This window comes from Athene noctua, chromosome 1 (genome assembly GCF_965140245.1).
Source record: "Athene noctua chromosome 1, bAthNoc1.hap1.1, whole genome shotgun sequence".
NCBI lineage: Eukaryota > Metazoa > Chordata > Aves > Strigiformes > Strigidae > Athene > Athene noctua.
The window spans coordinates 44,939,216-44,963,648 of NC_134037.1; positions in this window are offsets into that span (position 1 = coordinate 44,939,216).

Genomic DNA, 24,433 nt, shown 5'->3' on the forward strand with positions numbered 1-24,433 from the left:
TTATTTATTCATTCACTAAAAAGGAATTCAGTAGCTCAGTCACTTTTGAAACATCATTAATTTCACCCCTCCTCAGGACATACTTGATTTCTTCAGTAGCAAATGCAATTTTGCTTTGCACCCGGCAGCATAATGGTTCTTGTTGACAAATGTTAATTATTTGTGTGGGTTTCCTGTTCCAAACGTTTTTGGCTCTGAACTTACAATCAAAGCAAAAAGTAGTGGGGGTGGGGGTTCGGGGGTGGGAGAGGGGAGGGAACTTTTCCCCAAATAGTGGAACAGCTTTATTTGTGAATGTCATGGGAAGCCAGAAGGAGAAAAGAAAGCAAGTAAGTAAATGCATTAGCCCGAGGAAAAGGATTTCTAAGGATGTGCTCTTACATCCAGCTGGGACTGGTCTCTTCTGTAGCACAATGGATAAAAAAAAAAAAATAAGAAAAAGAAAACAACCCCAAGGCCCCACACCCCTAGAAGATACAATGGGATTTTAGCACTCAGAGGGAATCTCTCCCCACCACAATTGAAACACAGCTTAACTAGCCTTAAATCAGACTATCTAATCAACTGAAATCCAATGAAAAATAGCTTCTGTTATGCCTTAGAAGCAAAGTGTGGATGAGCAGATTAGCTGGGGTGAGATTAATCACTTTAGAAAAGAGAACTTTAACTACTTTTTAATAACATGCAGTTCAATGTGGTTGAGAATATGGAAGCTCAGATAAAGCCTTTTAAAATGTAAGAGCCATCAAAGCAGTTTGGAAATGTTTAGCTGCTCAGATACAGTAGTGGGCAGAACTCATTTTCATCTGTGCTTGTCTGAGGTGATTCCTTATTATCATTCTATAGGTTTCACGCTAGGCAGAAAGAGAAAGAAAGACTCAATAGGGTTTTTGTCATTAATGGTTGTCATTTTGATTAAAAAAAAAAAAAAAGAAGAAACACTATAGTTTAATGGGTAAATGCAAATGACCTCAACATTGCAGTTTTGTACTTCAAAGAGAAGTAAATTTGTTTTGAAGTTTATTTGGTAGATGAATTGCTGTCAGAGATAAGCAAAAAGTTTTGAACTCCCAAGGGCTTTGATAATGCTTCAGAAAGGAGAAAATTCAAGAATTACCACACTTGTGATCAAACATAATAAAAATTAAGGTTAATAAAAAGCTTTTCTTATGTCAGTCTAAAAGGTGAGCCAAGGAGGCTTGTGGAACATAACATTATCAGTTTGGAATTCACAAGGCTTGTTATCTTTGATTTTTTTCATCTTTTTTTTTTTTTTTTTTGGAATGAATATTACTTTAACCCCTAAATTAAAAATATTCTTCTTGCACAATAACCCATCCAGATTTAGCTTTTACAATCAAACTCCTATATGTGGGCGAAATTAACAGTTATGGTAGAAAGCTTTCTTCCCCACTGTTCCCTTGATAGGCAGAAGCCGGGTAGTAACTCTCAAAAGATAATTTAAATAACAATTGAACCATTGTACAGGAATGACATTTCATATAGACTGTTTGATTATCATATTCCATGTTCCTAGGAGCTATAGGACGAAAACAGAAGACAAGATTACCCTTCCTTGTGCTACAAAAAAATTCCCCCAAAATGTCTGTGATTAAAGGCATTAAAAAGGTATGAATTTACTTTTGAACTATCCAGACATCTCTTCGGTATTAAACACAGATACATGTACATTTTTAAACATTGCATTGCCATTGATGTTTTTTCAATGTCATATTGTAAATGGAAGATACTGGTGTCTGACTAAATTTATGCTGATTTGTATCTCTTGTGAATCTCTCCTGGTAGCAAAGTTGTAGATGTTTATATCCTCCTCCCTCATTGATATATACTGTCCTGCAAAACTTTCAGACAAGGCAGACTTGTCAGTGCTCACTAGCAGCTCAGCAGTCATGCCCATTCAAAGGGGTATACTTTGTTTGACTTTGCTTTTTAACATCAGACATATATAACAAGACACGGCTCATTGTGTGTTTGCTTCAGAAAGAACGCCATGCTGTCAGCATGACAAAATCAAGTACAAGACAAACCAGGACACTGTAAAAATCATTTACCCTCTACTGCATGTAAAGATAGCTTAAAGCAAGGAATACAAGTTTTGACAAGGCATTTAAATACTCACAACTAACCATTTTCTGGAATCAACCAAGTCAAACAGATTTTGTTCTAAGGTCCAAGTTGAACAGGAAAAACCAGGAGAGAGCCAGGCTGCCTCTGTAAGTCTTTCTTACGCTGTCAGAGACACACAAAGAAGACCTGCGAGACTGTACAGAGAGCCCATTGCTGACCTCTGTCTCAGCCTTCATTGGTGGAGCACAGCAAGGAACGGACCCTGACTGTGGCATGGTAGAAGCAAGAAAAGCAGCTCCAGAACATCACAAACTGCTTCCTGATGTTCTCACCAGCATCTAAATGGGCTCATCACTGGAATCCTACAGAAATGTTTTTTGAGAATTTTAAGTGTGGTACATGCTCGCTATCTACCCTCTGCAACCAAAGTAGACAGATCATGAATGACACCCCCAGAAAGAATATATAGAAATTAAACTAAATACTAGGAAAGGTAGACAACTGCATTTTACTCAGTTTTCTGTCATACCATATATTCTGCATGTGAACCTGAACAAGTCATACAGTCTTCTAGTGTTTCATTTTATCTGTTAGAATTATTCAATATCAGTTGTTTAGGGACACAGATTCACCTCACTTCACTTGAGGCATTCAAGGTATCTGTGTTAGATGCTGGAGATTCCACTGATAGCCAACTGGAGGAGTTTCAATAAGGGCAAATGCCAGGGGCTGCCCTTGGGCCACAACAACCCCCAGCAGTGCTACAGGCTTGGGGAGGAGTGGCTGGAGAGCCGCCAGTCAGAGAGGGACCTGGGGGTGTTGATTGACAGCCGGCTGAACAGGAGCCAGCAGTGTGCCCAGGGGGCCAAGAAGGCCAATGGCATCCTGGCTTGTGTCAGCAATAGCGTGGCCAGCAGGGACAGGGAAGGGATCTGACCCCTGTCCTCGGCACTGGTGAGGCCGCCCCTCGATTCCTGTGTTCAGTTTTGGGCCCCTCACTCCAAAAAGGACATTGAATGACTCGAGCGTGTCCAGAGAAGGGCAACGAAGCTGGTCGTACGAGGAGCGGCTGAGGGAACTGGGGGTGTTTAGTCTGGAGAAGAGGAGGCTGAGGGGAGACTTCATCGCCCTCTACAGCTCCCTGAAAGGAGGCTGCAGAGAGCTGGGGATGAGTCTCTTTAACCAAGTAACAAGTGACAGGACAAGAGGGAATGGCCTCAAGTCGTCCCAGGGAAGGTTTAGACTAGATATTAGGAAGAATTTCTTTCCAGAAGGGGTTGTTAGGTGTTGGAATGGGCTGCCCAGGGCAGTGGTGGAGTCCCCATCCCTGGAGGTGTTTAAGAGTTGCGTCGACATAGCGCTGAGGGATATGGTGTAGTTGGGAAGTGTCAGTGTAGGCTAATGGTTGGACTGGATGATCTTCAAGGTCTTTTCCAACCTAGATGATTCTGTGATTTCTGTGATTCTGTGATAGCTGACAGAGATAACCCTACAGACCTGAGGGAGAGAAATAAGCATTTAATTCTCATTTTATAATTCAGACCTCAGATTGGCTTGCACCACATTTTGGAAGACTCTCTCTCTTTCTCCCCATTAACCACAGAAGAAACCTTGAGGTTAGCTATCCAATTTTGGCAATTGAATTAGACATCTAAAATTGGATCAGATTAATCAAGACCACACTGTTTGCACATGAGCTACATATTCTAAATTGAAGGACTTTTAGATAGATAAATACTTCCAAGCTGACTACAGTGTTTGAGTGTGATAGGAACTAAATAAAGCTTGGTTTATTTCCATTTGCCCTTCAGAATAAGTTTTGAGCTCAAGATCTTGCTCTCTTAGATATATATATATACTCTATCTTGCACAGTCTTTTTTCCGTTAACTAGCATTTTATTTTGATTTTGCAGTACATGCACAGTCATTCAAGTAGACTGGTATTGCTATCACACTTCAAGAGCTCAGAGGCAAAAGAGGTGTTTTTCTACTGCTTCTGAGTATATTTGTAGCATTATTAGTGAACTGAGGAAATATGTCAAGACCCACACCTAAGTAAGTAGAGGTGATATTAACTGAAGCCTGATGCACAGACATGTTTTAATAGACTGTTGAGCCCTACACAGAGAGAACACGTCCTAAGTCTCCGTATATATGACTTCAATACCATTCAAGTTAATGGGAGTCTTGCCTTCAGTTTCACTGGAAATGGGATCAGGCTCCATGCTGATTTGCTGCAAGGACACTTGCAGTTTTGGGTGAGGAAAGAAAGGAAAAGTTCATCACCTGGATATTATTCAGACTGAATCTGTCTCTAAGTCTATGGAGGTTCATATATGATGGTTAGTGTTTTCAACTATTGTTTAAATAAATCACATCTATGGAGTAGCTTCCATGTGGAAAACTAAACCTTTGCACTCACTGATTTCCATGTTTTTTTTCTTTAATTGTTTGTAAAATGCTCAGCTGTAACTCTTTAGGCATGCAGTTAGGGCACTCCAGACTTCCATGTGGTCTCCTTTTCCAAGACTGCCTGAAACTATGATGTTTAGCATTCAAAATCGGGTGCACGTAATGTTGACTTCAGTCTTCAATAAAATAATGAATTTGGCAATAGCACACGGAAAAGTAATCACTAGATTATGCGTTACTGCTTTTACGACGTGCTCACAAAGCAGTCTAAAAGTCTAGGTCTACTATTTTATCAGACAAAAAATTTCAACACTGTTTTCTATCTTTGTAATGTCACATTGATTGCTGTTGATTCCCTTGGAAGCTACTGTTGTTTCATCAACAAAAACGATTCAGTAAACATTAGTTACTTTAAAACAAATTATGAATGAAACTCATCACAGAAACAAGTACTTTCTCAGTAAAGAAAAACTATTATTCATGTATACATCTCCCTGTGCCCTTCAGATCACCTTATAAATTTCACAGCTGGAAAAAGACTGGAGTTAATGATGTTTTGGTTTGTTTCCTTGAGAGGCTAGGGCAAGGCTAGTCATGTATGTGATATTTGTATCCTTTTACTAGATCATTCAGAGACATCTCAGTAAAAGGTAGCCATAGCAATGTAATTTATAAATTTATCTATCAATCATTTATTTGTTGGCATTTAAAACCTTGTACTGCTTTTTATGGTGAGGGCACACACAGCTCCAGGTCTCAACTCAGGTAATTACCCTCCACTTACACACATTTCTCCTTCAGTGTTTGTTAGAGTGAGATTCTTTTTTGTCCTGTTCTTTTATATCTTGCTGTGCACAGTGGAACTGCTCCTATGTCTCATTTTACACCTTACTGAGCTGTAGTAGGAAAGTCACTGCCAGACCATCTCCTTTTGTCAAGTGGTTCTTAGGCCGTTTCTTGTTTATATCAAGTTAGCACTTACAGACAGGTCATTTTGCCACAGCTAACAGCACTTAGTGTTTCTCCACAGGATACTGCAAAGTCTAAACACTTTCACAGGGCTTATCACAGGGATTTCAAAATTGTCTGTATAAACTATATCTATTTGGTAGAAATACTTGTTTCTCTGCAGTCTAGAAATGAAAGTTTGAGTTTTGTCAATGCTAGTAGAGATATAAACCTGGTTTCTGTTGGTCCCTTCCTGAATTTTTGTAGACAGAGGGTCAATAGCTCAAACACACTCCAGCTGAGAAAACTCTTTAAAAATGTGTCCAAAGATGGTACATTCTAAACTGGTCTGTCCATTAGGCACCCAAGTGAGATGACAATTCATGGTCACAAGCTGTTAATCGAATGTAGAAAGAGCAACATCCTCTTTCCAGAAAATGTCTTCCCCTCATCTGTCTTTTTGCATCAACATTGTCATGTGAACATTAATGTAATTCTTTTTTATCCTACCTTATCCACATTATCAATATTTCCATTGCATTTTCATAAGATGCCGAGAATTAATTAAATTATTTACATTTACTGAAAAGTCCTTCGATATTTTCTACAAAGCATCTGTGAATTCACTAGTAAAGACATTTCTGCTAGAGATGCTGACAGTCCCTACTGATACTCTGTGACTACATTTATATCAGTGAATTGAGTGTGCTTAGATTTGTTCTCTGAGAAAGAGTTTAATTGACATGGCATGATCCATATTCATACTATTAAAATCTGTTTCTCAGACTGCCTATTGGCATGGGTTTCTGTGACCTCCAAACTTTTTGACTGGAATGCTTGAGAAAGTAGTACCTTAGGCCAAAACCATTCTAGTGACCATTTTAAGTCTTTAGTGATGCACATAATAAACTTCTAGCACCTGGAAACATTTATTGCCACTGCCTGGCTTAAAGTAGTTTAGGCACAGAGTAAGTTTTTCTTAGATTTTTGCTCATTAAGTTTTCCAGACACCTGGAAAATCTTAGCACACCCAAAGGTATACTGCAAAAAAACCCCAAACCAACCCTTATTTAATACATATCACTTGATAGGTTTCTTAAGGTAAGGAGTTTGCATGATTTCCACTGATAAATTTATGGAAGAGAAATCCACAGAAGATTATCAAATACACAGAAGCAACACATGGTTTGTAGCAGTAGTCTCTGACCTGAACATAGTTTGAGAACATTAAAAGGTGATATTGCGGTATTTTTCCTGCTCATATATTATTCACTTTTCACCTACTTGAAATATGTTAAATAACTATTGGGTTATATGTAGTTTTGGTCTGAGTAAGTACATATACTCCCATATTACCTGCCTTTCTTTCCACCATTCTGTGTGAAAAGTAATATGTATAATACTGCAAGTATGACATAGATCCCATCCCTTCATCAGGCTATTGATTTCACCTGAGTTATTGACATTTTGTTTATAATTCACCCCTTTCCTGATATGAAGGAGGTAGTTGGATTAATATTTATTTTTTCTGCTAGATATTTAAACTGATAACAGAACTACACAGAAATTCTATGGAAATGAAGAAGATAAGTACATGAATACTTGCTTTGATATAATTGAATCAAATATCTGCCAAAGGTGGACTTACATAGCTACGCATCAATTCTGTCACTCAAATCCACATAAAAGTGATCTAAATGTTTCTACTGAAGTTATATCACTTCATACAATATACTTACATATTTTATTATTTATATATACATATATATTTTTGTATATATATTGATACCTATATTATACGTGTTATTAAAGCTTACTATATAGTCTGCATCTGGAAAAGTCTCAGCCTGCCTAGGTCTCTCTCAGGAGTATACAAATTATGAGACTGTAGTAATTTTCTTATTAAAAAAAAAAAATGTTTAAAAAACTGACAGAAAGGAGGGAGGATAGCCTCCTCCAAAATATTCTCCAGTCCAATAGTCATTATACTCTTGGTGGTGGTGGGTATAAATGCCTCCTCTAAAAGAAGCAGAGAGTAGAAAGGGAAGATGAACCTGAGATTTCTGTAGGTGAATGGGATATTAGATATAAACCCAGTACCGATTCTTCATTGTATTTTCAAGAATAGGCTGTCCTGGGTTAGGTGTTCTCTTCTGAAATAAGATAAAGTTTTGTGAATTTCATGCTTATCACTTTCATTCTAGACTGGATTTAGGTGACTGGCTCATCACAAGGCAGGACTTCAGAGTCTTCTTGATGTACCAACTACCTCGGGTTCCTCAAATTTGCAGCTTGGATTATGGCACTATCTATATTTTTTTTGGCAATTTAGCATTAAAATTTTCTGTTGTACCTTGTCTTTTCTATTGATCCTGTACTACAAAATTTAATTGAAAGCACAATTCAGTTAAAAGAAGATATTGCTCCTGTAAAGTAATGAACATCTGCATCAGTTTTTAAAAAACAGTTTTGAATATCTTCAGTATCATTAAGATTTCTGTGTGAATTGTGGCATAATATATGAAAGGTCACATCTCTGGAGGAATTTTAAAAGCTCTTCATAATATTACACACTCATATTTCTTCACAGGATAATGAAACCTATTCCTGCAAAGTTTACAATCAGTCATTTAGCCTTTTGGATTTGCTGTTGAAAAAGTCAAATGAGTAATCTTCCTTTGCAGTCAGTCAATCTCTATGCAATGTGCAAACTTAAAAATGATTTAGTAATTGAGTGAACTTCCTGTCCTACAGCCGTATGGTTGTATCATTTTATTTATTTTTTCTCCAGGTAGAATATATGAGTCTGCATCAGTGTCCTGTTTAGTGCTAAGAGCAATAGACTGATAGCTTTGCAGAAAATAATATTTTCTTTAATTCATTAGAATTAAATGAAAAACATTACTTTCTCCACTTTGACTTGCCCATCATCCTCAAACCTTAATGTGTTAAACCTATCAAAAGGGTAACGAGAGTCTGAATGTCTGAATGCCTTGCTAAAAAAGAAACAGTGACTGCATTATAACCTAAGAAAGAATTAAAATACATTTACTTGTAAAAAAAAAAAAAACAAATCTGAATTTAATTTAGACTTTCATGATTAATGTCTAGATTTTTACATTTACAGATATGTAACAAACATTGCCAACTGTACTCAAAGTCCTTCTAATCTGTTCATCAGTTGTAGTTTAGATTTAATTTACCATTTTTACAATAATTTAATAACATTTTCAGTAATTCTTGCTTTTGACACTGAAACAGCATGGGGTTGATTTACGGTGTTTTCAGACTTGTGCTTTTATGTAAACACATTAGTATTTTCACAGCATGTTTGGAACAAATGGAGCAAATTCTGCTCCTCTTACACCTGTACAAAATCTTTTGTTGAGCAACAGAGAAAAAATTTGACTGAATTGCTGGAGTAAGTCAAAAGAAGTCAGGAAAAAAGATGAAAAATTTTTGCTTACTCTGGAAGGCGAAAGAGACCAATTTCACATAGCACTGAAGAAAATGGAATAAACCAGCAGTCAAGACAGGTTCTGTGTCTGACAGCTTTTATCTGTTATAGCTTTTATTACAGCTGGGTTTACCAGCTCTCATAGTTACAGAAAATAGATTCATATGTATAGATAGCACAATACGATGAAAATGTGATGTACATAACATCTTTCAAACTGATCCCTAAACATTCTCACAGAGATAGGCAAAATAATTACAAAATGAAATAATGAAAAACAGAGGGAGGAGAGGGAAAGTAAATGTGATAGGTAAGGGAGAAGATTTTTTTTCAGGGGAGACTCGAGATTATAGCATCCCTATGAATTATAGCTTTCACTAGTAATAAACACTCCTGCTGTTGCTAAAGGATTTTATTCACCTGCATAGCTTGACTCCTTTATGCCATTGCAAAAGGTAATAGCAACATCTTATGGCTCTATTTCACCTTTTTTAGCAAACAGGATGTTTAAGCCCTGAAAAGCAAAGGTATTGAGATGTGTTTAGAGAGAAGCGACATGTTGGATCTGTGTTCTGTTAACTGTAAAATGCCATTGAAGTCAATGTTACGCAGATGTAACTGGTAGGAGATTTTGCCTTTTACTACTAAAAATCTGCTAACAGTGTCAGAGAGCAGAAACTGATCTGAAATCTGTTTAACTCCTCTCAACTTCTGTTCTTTTAGCTTTCCTCAAATATGTCAAAAAATCTTTTTTTCTGGACCTTATCTATCTTCCACAGAAATCTGTGAACTCCTTTTTCTACCAATGGTCTATGAACTGAAATGAAGTCTTGTGCAAAGATAAACTGTCCAAAAGATATTTTTGCTTATATGGATTTTTTTACTAAATCATAAGAACTTAAGCTTTAGGGTGCCAGTCCTGTAAATCTTATCCATTTCAGATGGATCAGCAGGACTACACTTACAGACATGGAATGGTTCATTTCCAGTAATCTCCTTTCTCTAATTGTATGTTCCCCGCTACTTCACTGTGGGTTCTAAATAACAAAATAATTGGCACAGGAAATAAGTCTGAAGTTATGCATATAAGTTCAAATTCAGACAAATATGTCTTCTCCAAAGAAAATTTAAACAGGCATTTGACCCAATAGAAATTAAGAGCATATTTAAACATCTTATAAGACTGGACAATGAGTTTTCCTGCATCACCATGAAGTTGCTATATTTTGGTCTGCTGACAGGTTAAATGCTACCTAAAGGCAATATTTCAATTCTAATTAAGCCAATTTTTCACCATCTGTAAAGGAATAGGTGGCCATTTACAGGCAAATGTGTGATTTGTGTGTAGAATTACTGAAATTATATGTATGTACTGGGTTGAATCGAGACACTTAGATTTGTATACAAAGGAATTTGGGAAAATCAGACCCCCATGCTTTAGAGTATGATGTAAATTATATAAAGTGTGTCTGAACCCACATCAACTGAGGAATTTTAATTTGGGGATTTCCCCAGTTGTGTACTTAATGTTATGCTAATGTTTTTTCCATTAATAGCTAAAAAGATCCATTGCTTCTCTTTTCAATGGGCTTGTTGCTAATGAAAAAGATCTTTTGTTCCGTAGCAAAACTGTACAGCTCAGTCGGAATGATAGCATGCTGGTTCTTTACACTTTGGATGCTAAAAAGCCTCAGGCAAAATATTTTGCTGAAAAAGGCAAGCCCGGCTCCATTCATTTCACAAGTACTGCCCTCTTACACTAGCTGTGACTTTGTCTCTTTATTTAATGATTCATTGCACCCAGATATTTGCATAGCAGCATATATCTATGTGGAGCTAAATGTTAGCCTTCTTTCTAAAGAAATCAGTTTTGAACAGTAAGAATATATTCTCTTGTCCTGGGGCATCCTTCAGGCAGCAATTGCGGAGGTGATATAAGTAAATCACGACACTTTTCCAAAATGAAATCAACAAAACCAAAATCTTATGTCTCCCTTTTTTTGAAAGGTGACTTTGAGTCAGAAAATTCTATGCTGTTTTGAGCAAGGCCTCTGTTTGTCTACTGAGCCAAGAAAGGTAGGAAACTATTCAGTAGCTACTCCTGATTTTAAGCATCATTTAGACCAAAGAACATATTTCAGGTGACCTTCCGCTGTGATAACAACACCTATAAGTTTAAAAAATAGCTTAGTCTAAAGGAAGTCAAAATCTCAGCTATGAAATACTATAAATAACAATTTAAGTTTAGTTTAAACCAGTAACTAGCAATAACATACCAGTAGATAAATCATAAAAACTCCTACTGAATCAGCAATTTTGATCTTATTTTGATACTTTGCTAAATTTTGAGTACTCACAAGCAGCCAATGCAATCATTTGAAGTCTTGGCTTTGCCCTGGTTTGGTTTCAAACAATCATTACACTCTCTTTAGTAGTTTCCCTTTTCTTTCACTTAAGACTTCCTTTACAGTACAAATGAATTTTGTAGTGTCTTTTAGTTTATTGTTAAGTTTCAAAATATAAAACCCGAAAGACTCTACAGTTACCTTCAGGAACTTCAGTCCTGAAATTAAAAAGCTGTTGTAACAAAGCTACAGTTTTATTCTGAGTTAATATCAGCCCATCGAAATGGTTCTTAATCACTAACCTGAACATGTTCCTAAATATTTTCTCAAGGAAATTTTCTCCTGAGTTCACAGGGGTTCTTGTGAACATCTCTTACCACAACAGGTGATTATTTACTATCCATAAGGATCCTAACTGTTTCCAGGGAATCCTGTTGGAGAAATACAGAAATATTACATTGTTTCAGGATAAATATCATCTGGGCAAGAATAAATTGGGAGAGTTTTGAGAAATCATTTTACCTCAGCTCTGTGACAGGATGACAGCATAGCTCAGCAAAAAGTATAGAAACATTTAATTCTCATGGTATAGCTAAAAGTTTTCCCTAAAAAGGGGTAGAGTCTAGGTTTGGGCGCAGGATTACGCGTTTTACACTGAAGGGATATTGGTTACCATCTCTTGATAGAGGAAGTAAATTCCAGCCCCTTGCATCACCTCATGTTCACTTTAAACTTACAAACCAACATTCTTCTTCTAGCTGACCTTGATATAATTTATATATTTTATTAAATAAGTTGAACATCTTATTCTTAGGTGAGTACTCACTAATCTCTTTACACATATGAGGGAAAGGGGAATAGAAACTGTCTTCCCTATCTGTGACTTGAAAGAAAAGAGTGACCTCTGCTGAAGCATGTCACAGACCTCGCATAGCAGGTGACAACTCCATGGTATGATTCAAACTTGCTGAAGCTGAGAAGCTGACATTTTCAAGATGAATTGGAAGGAAGAATTGAAAAGATACATCCCTTCCCCTAGCTTTTTGCACTGTGCAGTTTGGGTATCATTCTCATGCAGCAAAATTTCTGCTGCAAATTTCTTTCCAAGACCTTCAAATCCCCTCAAACTGTGTAAGGAACATTGGGCCAGATTTCTGTTTGTGGATTCCCCTGTGTAAAGTAGTTGCTGAGCTCAGTGATTGCTGCATGATTTTGCGGTGTTAGCTTCATGCCTGCTGGCTGTGTATGCATTTACAAACATACATAGGATTGTTTTTCAATTATTTATAGATAAAATTGGTTCTGGTAAAATAAAAGCATATCTTCAGAGACCAAAAAAAGCTATTTATTGTTCACTTTCTCAGGGTCTAAAACAATCATCAGAGAATTGTACATTAGTGCTTGTAAGGAGGATGATGGGGGAGATTCCAAGCATTTTTTTTTTTAGTAGTTGTTAATTTTTTTCAGTCTCCATGACAACAGTGGGACTCTGCTTCTGTGACCCATTCTTAGTATATCTTCCCTGTCTGTGTGTAAGAATTGTTTCGCCCATGTCTTCATTTTAAATCATTATCTTGTACTATCCTTACTTTTCCTAGAGACATGAAGCCTCATTCTGATCTTGCCTTCACTAGTTTTACATCGGTGTCACCCTTACATAGGAAAGAAATTCAGTCTGACTCACAGAAATGAAAAACAGATCAGAGGTCATGCTGTAACTGACATCATGACAGAGTTCTCATCACTCAAAACTTATTTTGCAGCTCTTCCAGCTGTTTTTCTTCACATACAGAGTCATACTCCTTCATAATATAAACATGAGCCCAGAACCTGAATGACCACCTCACTGAATGGCAGTTTCAATGGAAAGGGGAAAAGGGAAGCAGTAGACATGCTATATCCCACACCAGCAAAATATAGATGGAGCCACCCCTTTCATGACAAGGTCTCCCTCCTCCTGAGCTGGTGAGAGGAGACCCTAGCCACTGAGAGAAGGCTTTTTCACATTTTTCATAGCCCAACCCTTTCTTGCACAATTTGCAAATGTAAGCATTTGCTTGAAAATCCATTTGGTGAGAGAGGGAGGGGCACTATATTTTTAAACATCCAAATTATTCCTCTGTCATTTTGTTCTATGACTATCTTCTCCAATATATCACATGGTTGTTGAAAAAGCAAGTGGCATCTGGTCTGAACATGAATTAATGACAGTTTACAGACTGCAGATATTAGCTTCTGTAGTTACAAATGTATGCGTGGATCCCATAATTAGTGATGACATTCATTAATCTACTTCTTCATTCCATTTGTATCACCAAATATTTTTTACCAACCATCCAATTTTTAACAGCTATCCGACAATATATTCAGCAGAAAGGATCTATTAATAGGACCATTACCTGGATGAGAAATATTCCTTAAAACTGATCATCCAACGATTTAGACAGTTACTGTTTTCACACACATTTTCTAGACAGAATATAACACGTATATACTGTGTTTACAAATAGTAGTGTGATCTCAGACTAGAAAGACTTTCTGCTGAATGACTTAACTTCGGGCATGATCATGAAAACCCCACCCCCACTGGCCAGCACTGCAGTCACTGCAGCTTCTGAAGCTGGGACTCATCAAGTTGCGAAAGAAGTATGCACCCTTCTTCCCAGGGAATTTCCCTGGGGAAAAGGAACCCTGCAGTGTAAAAAGGAAATTAAAAGATATGGAGACATTATTCTCTCATGTATGAAACACTTAACATCTGCCTATTTATAAAATTAGAAATAGTAGATAACTACTTACCTTCCATCTATCTTCCCACTACTAAATAGTTCTGGGTTACCAGGAAGATTAAACAAAGAAAAGACATAGCTAATTTATAAAATATTTTTCAGCATATGAGCTGGTAAAACACAAAGGCTACTAACACTGTCTAAAGCTGCCTTCAAGTCTTTATCTTTTAAAGACAGTTTTCTCCAAAAGTACAATGACTCAGTGTTCTCAGGTTTCTGCAATTTTATCATGTTGTATGTTTTCCTTAAGTTGCTTTGCTGGCAGAATCTTTTTATTACCAGAGTCCCAGTTTTCTTTTAAGGAAAAGTATATTCTTAGCCATTGTGATTATAAAAAAAAACCCCACTTCGGGAATATAACTCCGTTCTCCAGTAGCATAAGACATGGAGTAGATATACAGCATTTATTGTATATTAAAACTCAAGGTTTTAAGTGACTACCAAGACCTTGATTTATGATTTTAAAATGTGTGGTACTGGCAGAAGTTTCTTCTAAGTCTATCAATGATGCAATGGTTGAATCTTTTATTCATAACATCCCTGATTTTATATGAATTGTTTCACTTTGTAGGAAAAGACTGTTTTAAGGAATGCAAACTTCTTGACACTGAGAGAGATTTAGCAGATTAGTAATTAATAAGCTTGATGCTATATCCCAATGGTAAAATTCCTGTTAATTTCTAGAAGAGCATGATTAGGCTCAAAGACATCTGAAATTTCTGTGAATGTAAAGACTTTATCTTTTTTTCAGCTACTTTCAGCCACTTATAAGGTTGATTTTAATGGAACTTATTACATACTTACTGGAAGCAAAACTTGACCTCAGCTGAAAAGATTGCCCCTTTCTTTGGCTTTGTTTTGAAAAAGAGCTACATTTTCATAATAGGGTCCGGGTACGTGCACAAATCTCATTACCCAGTAATAGGATTTGTCTACATACCTCCTGCTCAGCCTTTTGGACACGTACATGTCCCTAAACATGGTTTTTTGTTTTGTTTTGGTTTTTCTCCTTGTTTCCATTTACATCTATCTACATGAGTACAATAGATTATATGCTATATAACAGTTTTAATCAAGCAACAGTAGCTAAGTATACAATCAAGGAGAAGGCAGAGATATTATTAAAGGACAAAATCAACTTTGGAAGATAAACTCTTGCTTTTGTTGCAATGATTGAGACATCTGAGAGTAAAAATATGCCAGAAATGTGAAGCAAAATGTCAAAGAATAGCTCAAATACATCAGTAAAACACTAAAGCAAAGTTTAATTATAGTCTTCAGTCCAGATATCCTAGGACTGGACTAATCTGAAACCGTGAAGTAGTCTTATGGAAACTTGAGATACCAACATTTTAAATTGAGATATGAATGACAGTATAGGTTGAACCTTTTTTTTTTTTTTTTTTTTTTTTTTTTTTCCGAACTGGCTCTGCTATGCATTTCTTTCAAAGCAGTAAAAGAAAATAATTTAAAATCCCTTTAATTTACTGCCTTATTTCAAACAACTAGTTCTGTAGTTCTTCTGACTAAACATGTTATAGAAGCTGAGTTAAGCATTTTATTCAGAATGTAGATTTTGGAAAAGCCCTCACATAAAGGTCTGGAGAAATAAAGCAAATAAAAAACAAAACAAACAACACCCTTCCCCCCCAAAAAAAAAAAAAAAAAATTGAAGTAAATCATAGGAAGTAATATGGAATAGATAAAAAAAAATAAACTGAACAAAATATACCCTGATCGTTCCTGTGCTCTGTGAAACTCTCTGGGAAGGCTCAATGCTTGTAAAAACAAAACAGCTAGAAATTTGGGCTGTCAATAGAAGTTTGTTCTTTGCTTTCTTTCTCTTATTTCTGTATCAAACCACCAGCTTTTCCTTTTTCTTATACTTCTTTCTCTGTATAATAAATAGCTGTTTAATTCATATAAAGAAGCATTTCCCAGTGACAAATCATACTTACTTTACCTTTTTCTTAATTAGCCTTCTGAACAGTTAAGGTCCATCTATCTTGCTTGCTAAAAAGTATGAATAACATGTGAGGTCATTATTTGGATATGAGATTTTGCTCTGTGTGCATGTTACACACTTGATGCAGAAGGCTAAATTTTCACTTTTTTTCCCTGAATATAGGGAAGTGTCCTAAGTCTTGTTGCTATGCAGTTTAGCCATAGCAACAAACACAAAAGCCAGGGTGTTGTTATTTCTATTTTCCATTCCAGACAGTTTGCTAGTAGAGAAAACTTGCTAGATATAGCACTGTCAAAATAAGTGCAGTATTTCCTGTGAGAGATGTCAAATATTTCATCTTTCAAGTGATTATATTGTGCAAAATGCTAATCAAGAAGGTGGAGAGGTTGTAGTCAAACTATCCACATCTTTTTGCTGCACAGGTAAGGAAATTAAAAAACATTTAAAAGGAGAAGTCAGGTTTTTAGTTATCTATTTATTGAATATAAAAAATACCATTATACATATTGTTCTTTGCCAATAAAATGGTACTTAATTTTTTATATAACCGCTCAAAAGGTAAGGGATGAACACCTAGTCTTCAATACTTAAAAGATATCTGTGATATATGTGCTGCATCTTTGCTTCACAAAAGATTTTATCCCTCTTCTCCAGTCAATGGTGGCTTACAGTCAACATTGTACTGAGCTTAAATAAACGTACATAGAACTTGTGGGACAATATCTCAGTCTGTTACAAAGATACAGAAAGGATTTTCTTGTAGCTGAGGTGAGGAGCGTGAGGAAAGACAAATAGTTTATTCGGCAGATTCTTCCACAACTTCCCATGTGATTCCCAGAACGTCATTGCAAAGGTAATTTTTCAATGTAAAATAAAAGTTTGCCTTCCTGCCTCTTCCTCACTTTAAATGGGATTTAGATGCCTGGCTATCATTTCTGTTATGGAAAATCCTACTAGTTGCCTAGACAATCAGTTTTTCCCACCTGTAAAACAAGGAAATTATGATAATAACTTCAGGGACACACTGCAAATTTAATTTTCTTAATATCCAAAGATATCCTTCCTATTTTGGATATAAAAGGTCAAGAAACTTAGCAGCTATTATAGTACTACTGAATTATTTAGTTCTGCTAATTTACCTAACTAAACATTTGAGATATTTCCATGAATATGACTAAATTAGGATGTACCAATGTAAACAATTTAACTTGTTTTTTAAAAACAATCTTTATCTATGTCAAACAAGTTAAGAAGAAAAATAGTGGCAAATCCATCATTTAAAAACAAAAAATCATTACACACACTAGTTGGTGTCCTTTATCTACAGTGGACTCCAGACTGTAAACTTATCTAGTGCTTACAACTACTTCACATAAATTAACCAAAACCTAAGAATTTTGTATTCATTATGCCCAAGTGACAAAACTCCTGTCTCATCTGGAAGTATGCAGTATGTCAACCTGCATCAAAGATAAACTCTTCAGAAGTTCAAGGGAACAATTGGAGTCTCCTAATTTCCAGTGCACTGTATGCCCTCAATTTCAAATAGCCTTGGTGGGGGCACTCTTGCTCTTTTAAGAACTGAAATCTTAATCCCTGTCTCTCCACCATTTCTTTTTAATAGCTGTGGGAGATGTCAACAGTGACAGACTGTAGAAAATGGAAAGAAATACAATTTCAGTGACAGAAAATAGAAATATATTTTTGTTGTTCATCTTTTAACTCCTCTTCTCTTATTTGATCAAATGTTAAAGATTTCTTTTTATTTAAGTTTTTTCTTGATTAATCCCAGAACTTCAAAATGTGGACACTAGTGAGCAATTATTTTAAGGAATATAATTTATGGATATCCACTAGTGATGTAAATGGAAATTTTTGGAAAGTAAAGTTATAGGCCATTTCTTAATCTGGGTAAAAAAATTGGCCACAGTTTTTAGATATGTTATGTACTTCATTTATGAAGCTGCACGTAATGAAATCTATAGCAACCTCCAGACCCCCACCCTCTCCATCAAATGAGAGTAAAACTTTCAAACTCAATAAGGGAAATGTTTCAATCTTCCCATTGGTCTACAAGTTATGGGAATAACCCGATTTTCAAAATCTGCACATAATTTCTCTGGGGTGTCTTTCTTTCCAATCCACCTCAGCATGACACAGAAAGCCTTGTCTTTTCCACCCACTAGTTAAACTTTGCAAGTGATACTCTCTGTTTTGTGGAATAGTCTGTACTGCAGGCAGCCTTGAAAAGTCCTGACTTTAGTAAAATATGTTGAGGACATGGCATTACAAAATTTCTGGCTGCTTTGGTGTAACTTGTTTCTTCCTCTGGAGATACGTACCTCCAAAAATGGATCCATTTGAGTTTATTTAAGAGCAAGAAGGACTTCAAATTTTACTCACTATTTTAAGCCAACCCCTTTGATACCATAGAAGACAGAATGATTTTTTTTAATTGTTTCATTAATGTTGAGGTTTCATGAAGAGTTATCATTGAACATAGCCCAGTTTCAAAATGTGTTGCAATAAAAAATTGTATCTTCATGTTAGCAGAGTTACTGTGCTTTTCATGAAGTGTCAATGTACCTTAGAAAGATGTAGTATTGCTCTAAGAATCCTTTAACCACACTTAAAGATCAAAAAAGAAATAATTTCTTAATGAGTTACTCATCTAAGCCCTCCTTTAAAATCAGGAAGGAAAAGCAGGCATCTCCAGAGAGCAACTCATCTCATCGTAAAATGGATATCTAGGATAAGTGATATCAATTCTCCCTTTAGAACTGCCTCTATCTCTCTGTTGACAATGAGAGGAACTGCAGGTTCCCACAGACCATATTAAAAATTAATGTTCAAACTGAAATTATTGATATTTAGACATCCATGGTCAGATAAGGTGAATACTTCTATTTGTTACTCTTTTCTTGTGGTAGGTCTTCCGATAGAGTAAGTGCTTGCTCCACGTGGGTGTGTGCTGAAGTACCAGAGTTCCTGGAGGAGAAAACAGGCCCTGTGTGTGCTGCACGCTATGCTTATGATGGAGTCTTGGAAGGTAAGGCAGGCTGTTCTCAGCCTCAGATGGAGGAGGGTGTTTGAGCAGCAGCTTCTGCTGGGATGGAAAAGTCTTCTGAAACGTGGTCTTCATTCCTAGTCCTCTTCTGGGAGCAAGCTCAGCTCTGCAAAGCTTTGAGTTGCTTTTCCCTCTTTATTGTATTCCTTTCCTTTTTTTTTTTTTTTTTTTTTTTTTTTTTTTTTTATTCTTCTTCTCTCCAGTTTTACTATTACTGCCAAAAATCTAGATCTAATTAAACATTCTCCCAAATGGACAGTTACTGTGAAATGTAAGTAAAATCATTCAGGTCTTCTCCTGGTGAGATTACGTGTTTTATTCAGGAGAAGGAATGGGTGATATCATAGAGACAGCTATGAATTCTCAACTCTGCAGCTGCCTGGATCCTAATTAATTGAACTATAGTGTGGAAACTTCTCCCTCTCACATATGAAATAGATGCCAGTGGAAAATTGCCATAGGATGGATTCATACTTGGTAACTTGTAGCAAGTTTATAACTACCTTGTATTGCTGAGGCAGTAAAAAGGAGATGGAAATAGAGATGAAAATCTGACTTCATTGTACTACTTTTTGCAAAGTAATGTAGCTCTTTCATTTTCTTTATTAATTTCTCTCTCTGTTCTGTATTTTATTCTTCTATTTATTCTATGTAATTCTTTAGCCATTTCCAACATCATCTGTCTGTGTTGTTTTCTCAGCTTCCACTATCTCAGCAGTTCCTCTTTCACATGACTATTTTCTTCTGCTACTTTCCATCTTTACCATTACTCAAGATTCTCTCTCATTTTACTTTTCCTCATTCCCTGCTGATTGATGTGGATCTTCATACTCTTTATCTGAATGATGCTGTTTCCAACTTTTGTTTAGAAATTGAAGTATGTTTACCCCAGTTTTCTTTTTTCTTTTTTTTTTTTTTTTCTCTTCTGCTTACTGATAGTACCTCTGACATACTCAGCTGAAAAATAGAAACTGCAGTAACCAAACAAAATCCCCAAGTCTTTTACCTATAGGTAATCTTATTCTAGGTTCTATAGGCTTTACCTATAGGTTTCCTTATTTTATAGGCTTTACCCATAGGTTTCCTTATTCTAGGAAATCTAGATTTCTTATAAAATCAAATCTAACACTTCAAGTTTTTCCTGTCTATATAGAAAGCAAAATAGAGTGAAGGGGGAGAAAAATATAAAAGAAATGTAACTCATCATTCAATATCCTATTACAAACATTTTTACTTTCATCTGGAAATGTTTCAATACTGTTAACTGTTTCTTATATAAAGCTAATTTCTTTTTTTAATACTAAACCTTTTTTCTTGATGTGAATAAGTTGTAAAAGAGAAGGATGTTTCTAAGAGGAATGAAATGACCAGATAGATCAAAGAGAAAAGTCTCTTTTGAGTCAACTGCTCCTTTTGACTAAAAGTGACTTTAAAGTTACCCATGCTCCCAAATCACAAGAATTTATTTAATTAGAACTTTCTTTGTTATTTATAAAAAAAATAAAAAATAAAAAAAAATCAGTTTATATATGTCAGGGAAGGCAGCTAGTCTACCAACAACCTGATTGAAAAGGAGTTTGACCTTGACAAGATTCCAGTGTACCCCTGAGAAAGGGAAGCTTTGCTTCAAGCAAATAACTTTCCATGCAGCTGCAGACTACGCAGCAGGATGAAGTAAGCAGGGAGGAAACTGATAAAGGTTATCCAATGAGAATGTTAAAACCAACTTTTTGACCAAATATATTGTGATACTCTGGCACCTGAAATATATAAAAATGCACTTTTTTAGTAATTAAAAAAACCCTAGTCGCTTATTCACCCATGTGTACGTGTGCCTGTGTCGCTTTGTCCGTCTCTACAGCAACACATATACTCTCAAAATTAAAACGGCAGATGCAGCAACTTTCAATCACATAACAAACATTCAGCCTTATTAAAGCCTGTAGTCTTATGGGACAGATTTGGGATCCTGTACCTTCCAGCAAGGTTCTCCTGTAAAATAACTGAAATACTCCAAAAGTAAAACATGCCTTTTTGTTATCTCAGTAGAATCTTATTATTGAAAGCTAAGATACAAATAAGACTATGCAACACAAATAATAATTGTTAAAAAATCCCACCGTAGGTAAATTTCAGAATTGAAATATGAAATAAAAAACTGCATTTTCACTGATAGGAAACACAAGATTTCTTTCTCTTTGTTAACTCCTGCTTTGTACCATAGAGTTCCTCAAGAATCTTTGCCCTTTTCGCTACTTTAAATTTCTCCTTCAATATTAAGAAACTCTGCTTGCACTTACTTTGTAAAGGTAGGTAGAAATGTGGTCAGTCTTATCTGCATGATACTTGTAAGATCAGGTAAACTCTTCATCACTCAGAGAAGATGCTGATAAACTTTGTTTCTACTTTTACCAGTGACCATACTTAAGCAATTTCCTTATTGCCTTCCTTTTTTATCAACACTCATTTTTATTATTATAAACTGATTGAAGTTCCTCATAACAGCCTTTGATCTAATAATTTTCTTCACATAATAAGAAAAATACATGCAATAGTTTAAAAAAAACAAACCCACAACATCAAAATATAAGCTTAGCTATTATTTATTTTTGCAAGTTCCTAAGAAAATAAAGATATCAAGTTTAGTTATCCATAAATTACTACTGACTTTTTTCATATATATAAATATATAAATATTATATCGCATTATACTATCCTATATTCCATTAAATAACAGGGTTAAAAAGCATAGTCAGGCTCAGGAGGACATGAGGGCATACTGCCACCGCTGATACCTTGAAGCATTTTGCATATGAGAGAATATGCTGGTTTGTATATTTGTCTTCACTGTAAAGGTGAGCAAAAGAAATGATGAACAAAGTGTTACTTTAATCCAGCACACAAACAATTTATGTAGCATAGATTTGGACATGGTTTTTGACACTACGTAAAACCCCCCAACTCCCTCTTTGGTCTTTGCAAGGCCTGTGTTTGATACAAATAGCCTTTTGAAAGGTTGTCAGAAGCTCCTGCTTGACACAAACCCTGGAGGCTATCTGTGGAAACAGAACAAAACGAGGGAGATACATAGAAAAAAAAAAAAAAAAAAAAAAAAAGGGAATATTTTTTGCCAAACAGATGGGATTGGCAGTTATCCTAAAAAAGCTGGGTTATGGCTCTGCTCAGTACTAAGGATTTAAAAATAACAGCCTAAGGCCTCAACCAAGAGACTTTTTTTGGGTGGGATTTTTTTTTCATTTGGGCTCGGTTTCTTTTTTTTTTTTTTTTTCTTTTTTCCCCATTTATACATATAAAAGGAGGTACAAAAGTAAGGAAAAATGGGATAGTCAAAAATTATTTCTAAATGTTTTTTAATATTTTCCTATGACAGATTCTTTTTTTTTGTAATAGTTACACTAAGAAAGTTAAATCCTGAAGTACTTACAATGAGATTTACAAGCCTATAAAAGAGTCTGTGTAGAAAGAATCCCTATATCCCCATCAAGGCACATAGCTAAAAAAATTTTTCTTTGAAGAATCAGCAATTTATGTACTTAACAAGACTTTTATACTTAAAATGGAATTGATGTACTGAAGTCCATGATTACAATCCCTACTTAGCTCCTTACCATCTTGAGTCTGTGCATGCTTAAGTCTCCAGTGGTAAAGGTCTGTAGCCACCTAACAATCTGGTTTTGGGCATATCTAGAACTGCTACAAACTTGACAGCACAGGCTATGTCTGCACTTATCTCCTAGGTTAGATACTCTTATTCTTATCCCTGAAAAATTATAGATACATTTATATGATAGATAATAGACAGATGACAGATAGATAAAGATAGAAAAAAAAAGAAGCCTACATTCACTATACTACCCAAAAGCAGACACCAAAATATTTTCATTCTAGTCAGTGGAAATTTCATTCTAGTCAGTCTTCTGGAAAGAGATCTGTGTACTGATCCCTTCACAAAAGGTAGTTAATTAATTCCAAATGAAGCAACCAGTGGTTGAAATATGTAAACAGCTTTTCCCCTCTTGGATCCATGCTCTTGTCTCCATAAAATACACAGACTGTCTTTGGAAGAGGTTCAGAAATAAGATCCTCCATCCTGTACAAGGTAGGGAATAATGCTTTCTATCTACCCAGATGAAAGTTCTTTTTCAAATTCAGTGTCATCTGAAATCTGAATTTTGTCCAGAATCTAATCCTAGCAATATAAAACATATTACAGACATTTTCTTTTGTCTCCATATCCTCACCCCTACTCCTCATCCTCAGCTCAAGGAGTCCACTTTAATTTTTATTTATCCATTTGATTTTGTCAACGGGTCACACAACTTCCTTAAAAGAAGGGAGGTTTGTGTTGGAACCACATAGAGACTGAGTTATGGAGGATGTTGTCTTTCATTTTCCAAGTTTTGGAAACCATTTTAGCTGCAGAACTTGTGTATATAAAAGGATATTCCTGTCTACTCTTCCAATTTTTGTAAAGGAGTAAAAGTGACTAGTGCTCCGCTGTAGGGTAGTTCAAGGATACAACAGTTAATAGAGACATATTCCTACAGACCAGAGGTAGTGACATAAGCTCCTCAGAGGACAGGGATTTTAAACCAAAATTAAATTTCAGTGCTTCAGATTGTTGAATAACACAGCCTTCCAGAAGCTGAGCACTTGTGAACTTTCTCTGCTTAGATGTTATGTGTCACATATGAAGTCTATGTAAAGACAGTAAATCTTTACTGAACTGATTTATAAATAAATAAACGTGGTTTAATATGCAACACACCTACATTAAAATTGGTATACAATCATTTGTCTTACACAGGAGTATACTGATGTTCATTTAAAGAGTTAAATATGTGTGTATGCATATCTAAGCAGCACAGAAACTTTGTTTCCGTCCATGTCTTTTATGCCTCTGACGTATATGTTAGGCACTTTTTTTGTGACTTTTAAAAAGACATCTTTGGCAACCTTTATAACTGTAAAATACAGATGTAGAATAATGCTGCCATACCTCACCGAGTGATGAAAGGATTATTTTACGTAATGCAGATGTAATGTTAAGACAACAGAAAAACCATTTGTACACACTAACAGTTACCCCTGGTGACAGTTTGATATGAATTCTCATACGAGTTTTCCTGATGTTCCCAAGATCCCCAGGCACTTTACAAGCTGAAGTGGAATCCATTTAAATGAGAAATATTTTTGTACACAACAGTTTTGCTTAGGTTCAAATCCAAAGATCATTAAAGTAAATAATAATGTTTCCATTGACTTTCTTGGGCTTTGACTCAAGCTCCATGAATAGTGTTTAATTATAAATGAACATTTCAGTTCTTTTTTTTTTTATAT